Here is a 4,886-nt window from a genome sequence, read left to right as displayed (position 1 = left end):
AGATCCAAACAAACAATACCAAGTGAAATTCAACTTCACCCCACTGCACAAGCAAGTGGCTATCAGGTCTCAGTGGCCGAGTGGATAACGCGATGGCGTTTGAAGCGAGGTTACTGGGTTCGAGTCCCAGAGTGAACATCAACTCTGAGATGCAGGTACATCCAGCTGGCGAGTCCCAAATAGGACGAAACGCGTTTCAAACTGTATTGCACCGCTAGCCACTACCCATCTTTGCTTACCATGTTTATTGTATAGTTGTCAGATTTTAGTGAGATATTCTGTAATTTGGTGCTCAGATAGATTCGATTATCCCCATCCGTGTTTTGTTCGCTACAATAGGTTGAAGTAATCGTAAGTTTTTTTCAGAGTAAAACAAAATTATTCCCAGTTATCACATTTGGATAGCAGCTTGAACAAGTATTTAAAAAGCACGTGTATATTGGGAATAAATTGGATTTGAAAATCAAAATCTTTTACATGTGGAGACAGCGTTCTATTTATTCTCTGAATTTTCGTAGTCGAATTTACCGAATTAGTTAAAAGTTAATGAAAAATTAAAGTGTATAAATTTTACAAAATATGTCCGGAAACCAATAACCTTAAGTTCCATGATTTGTGAACTGTCATAATACCAAAACCCATTAAACGCACCTTCTTATCAACGTTAAGCTATTAACATGAAGATATATTATGTAGTGTCCATTTTTGAGATATATAAATATCATTGATTTGAATTTAAAAGAAAATAAATATGTTTTTGTCAGTTTATTCCAACTCACAATTTTAAATGGTATTTTAAAATTCCGGCTGTTTGTCCGAAAATTCTGTCATAAATTCGAAAAAAAATTGTCTGATTTATTTCTATGGAAATTGGTATTTCAGTATCTTCGAAATGATAGAAATTGGTAAGAAATAGATAACCTAATTATAGGTTGAAATTTCATTTCGGATTGTTCTCCTGAAATTGAGTCAATCACTAAATGTTCCAATTTCACATTAGAACAAACTTTCTATTCTAAATTGTGAACTGTGATAAAAAGTTCAAATTTCTGTTATGAATTAATAATTTAAGATGTTATAGGATAGACAATGAATAACAGACCAATGTATTCATTACTTGTTTATCAAATTGAAAAAGAAATTCAAAGGATATTTCGAGAAATTTTCAAATCACCTTTTTCATTACATGAATATCAGATTAATTTTTAAGCCAACGTAAAGTAGGCAGTCAATATCAGTTCAATTACTATTACAATGTGAAAAATATATTTTTGACTGAACTGTGTAAGGGTAGTAAATTTTTATTTTAATTATAATTATGAATTATTGCTTATGTATAGGTGGGTAGAACATTCAATGAACCCTTGAATCGACCAGCTCCATTGAACCCACACAACATCGAAGCAACACCCATGGAAATCGAAATCGCGGTTGGTGCAGCAACAATTGGAGAAATCAACATGGACATCAGACAAAGCAAGAGTAGCAAAGAAACAGGACCAGACAACATTCCAACAGAGGCACTGAAAGCAAATGAAGCAGTAACTGCAAAGGTACTCAACATTCTCTTCAGCAAGATTTGGGATGAAGAACAAATACCAACAGACTGGAAAGAAAGACACCAAATCAAGATACCAAAGAAAGGCAATCTCACCAAACATAATAATTACAGGGACATGACCCTTCTCTGAATACCAGGAAACGTCTTCAACAGAGTGTTGTTAAACAGAATGTAGGACTCTATAGATGCCCAGCTTCGAGGTCAACAGTCTGGATTCAGTAGGAATCGATCGTGTGCAGACCAAATCGCAACACTACAGATCATTGTAGAACAATCAATTGAATGGAATTCATCACTCTACATACACCTCATCGACTACGAGAAAATATTTGATAGTGTGGATAGGACAACACTATGGAGACTTCTTGGACACTACAGCGTGCCTGAGAAGATGATCAATATCCTAGGGAATCCCTATGATGGATTAAACTGCAAAATCGTGCATGTAGGACAACTCACTGACTCGTTCAAAATAAAGACCAGTGTCATGCAGGGTTGCTCACTCTCACCCTTTCCCTTGTGGTCGACTGGATCATGGAGATGTTAACATCTTTGTGGAAGGAGGGATACAGTGGTCATATAGGATGCAGCTGCACGATCTAGACATCGCAGATGATCTGGCTCTTCTATCACACACGCAACAAACAATGTAGGAGAAGACGACTAGTGTAGCAGTAGCCTCAGCAGCAGTAGGTCTCAATATAAACGAAGGGAAAAGCAAGACTCAACGATTTAACATAACATGCACCAATCGAATTTCACTTGACGGAGAAGCCTTCGAGGATGTGAAAACATTTTCATATCTGAGCAGCATTATTAATGAACACTGTGAATCTGATGCAGATGTGGTGAGAATCGGGAAAGCAAGAGCAACATATCTACGACTGAAGAATATCTAGAAGTCAAGTCAACAACTATCAACCAACACCAAAGTGAGAATTTTCAATACAAATATCAAGGCACTTCTACTGTATGGAGCGGAAACTTGGAGAACTATGAAGGCCATCATCCAGAAGATACAGGTGTTAATTAACAGTTGTCTACGCAAGATACTTCGGATGCGTTGGCCAGACACCATCAGCAACATTCTACTGTGGGAGAGAATATACCAGATTCCAGTGGAGGTAGAAACCAGGAAGGAGTGTTGGAAGTGGATAGGACACACTTTGAGGAAAGCAGCCAACTGAGTCGCAAGGCTAGCCTTAATGTGGAGAAGAGGAAGACCAAAGAACACATTACATCATGAAATGGGAAGAGAGCGAGAATTGGATGGAACTATAAAGGAAGACGCAGGACAGGGTGGGTTGGAGAATGTGGTTTGGTGGCCTTTGCTCCGTCAGGGGTAATAGGCGTAGACAAGTAAGGTTATGTATTGACGTTTCACTGTAAGTATCACTAATATATATCAAACTATAAAAACACAATTTACAAACATGTAAAGCCAGTTAATCTTGAATTATAAATAGAATTTAAAAAATGTTTTTGGTTGTAAGAGATGATACATAAATTTACCAATGTTTTGATTAAATATACCAGTATTTTCATAGTTGGAATCATGAGTCATTTGAAGCTAGACCACCATGGAAAACCTGGAAGCATTGGACGACCGTTTTATCCTATTGTGGAACTCCTGAGCAGTGCGCTGAAGGAGATAAAACACATATATCCATCTCTGCTTAACATGTATTTATTTTTTTAAAAAGAGTCCTAAGTAAAGTAATATTATACATAGGACAGATTATATATATGAACAATTTTCTATTTATGATTATCATACATCTATCATACAATAAAAAGTGATGGCAAAGTAACGTACAAAAAGGGTTTTTTGTAAAGAATATTTCGGCTTATTTATATCTTGTTTTATGATACTTCATTTTATAAAAGGTTTTTCTAAAACTGACAGAACATACTGAGGAGGAAAGCGGTATTAAGATATGACATTATTTTTTCATGGACAAATTACTTTCAATATACACTTGTGGGTTAAAGGAAAACACTAAATTTTCTTAACTTGTCTTAATTATTTTTGTATATAAGTGTAGTGCTTTGTTTATACTGAGATGTTATTTAGGCACTATAAAACTGTATGCATTTATACTTTCTCATTGGAACTAAATACATATAAACCATATAAGAATAAGTTTTACATTTGTCCTTTCTGTTATTATATGACTAAAATAAACAGTATTTAGTATGAAAATGTAAGTTTTCGATTCACTATATGTTTTATTATTACAGATATACTCTGTATTGTTTTTTTTGACTTTTTTGATTGATATCAAGTTCAAAATCGTCTATTCAAAGGAGCAATAATATGACTTCTCTACATAGGTAAAACCATCAGCATCAAGTTAAAGACGGAGCTTATATATTTTCAGCCATTCTCTTTGTCGTAGGAAACTACTGGAATACATCATAAACAATTCATATATTATCCTGCAATCCCGTTTTATATTTATCTATCTCACGGACTATTCTTATTTTGTGCACTCATCTTTCTCAGTTATTGTAAAATCATGATTGTAATTAACTTACAAGATTTAGCTCATCACGTATTAGTTTCACATAAGTCTATTTTTTGACTAATATTTCAAATGACCGAGTTCTGTACAGACTACGGGAAAATGGTTATTAAGAAAGTGAATAATATCTGTTAACGGCCTCCATCTATCCTCAATATCTAATTTCTGAATCTGAAGCCTCCGTTATAATCGCCTTGATGCCGGTGAAGTGTGAAAAAATAGTTTCACAGGATATACTGATTTTGAAGTGTCTAAGCATTTGAAAATTCCAGGTCTATTTTGATTCAAACACCTGTTTTATCTATTGTGTAATTTTAAAACAGTGAACTCGAAGATTTTCATTCCCGTTTCCAAAGATCAAGAAAAGTCAGGAAATAATGGGTTTATCCTTAATATCAATGTAGATATCACAGTTTCTAGTGGTGGCCATGGTAACATCCGTATGATGAATGTAGGCAGAAATGAGCTTTTTGGAATTCCTCAACCCAGAGAAGAATCAGATGACTATAAACATAAGGTTTGGGCTGGATGTTATGTAAACAAATCATCAAGTAGTGGTAGAATATACTTTGGGACATCTGGGTAATGTTGAGCTGCCGCATATCAAATTCGTTCATGTGTGTTGAAATTAATTTAGAGTTAACTGAAGGTCTCTCTTCCTAATTAGACGGGCTGAGTAGACTTCTTATTTCAAAACCAACAACACATATGAGAACAGCGAAGGTCATTGGAATGTTTATTTTTAATTGATACCTATTCTATGAGGTAAGACAACAAGACAGTGTTACATTGTCTAAATA

The 4,886-nt window shown here is 34.8% G+C and overlaps 1 non-coding gene across 1 annotated transcript; it reads left to right on the top strand.

The window, feature by feature from the left end:
- The first annotated feature begins 660 nt into the window (after window positions 1-660).
- On the top strand, window positions 661-731 carry Smp_tRNA_01857_Pseudo_TTG.1.1. The gene has a single exon. It is a non-coding gene (tRNA).
- The last annotated feature ends 4,155 nt before the right edge of the window (window positions 732-4,886 follow it).

Source organism: Schistosoma mansoni, chromosome 7, assembly GCF_000237925.1.
Source record: "Schistosoma mansoni strain Puerto Rico chromosome 7, complete genome".
Classification (NCBI taxonomy): Eukaryota; Metazoa; Platyhelminthes; class Trematoda; order Strigeidida; family Schistosomatidae; genus Schistosoma; species Schistosoma mansoni.
The sequence above is the reverse complement of the archived record's forward strand: the minus strand, read 5'-3'. Positions and strand labels throughout refer to the sequence as shown.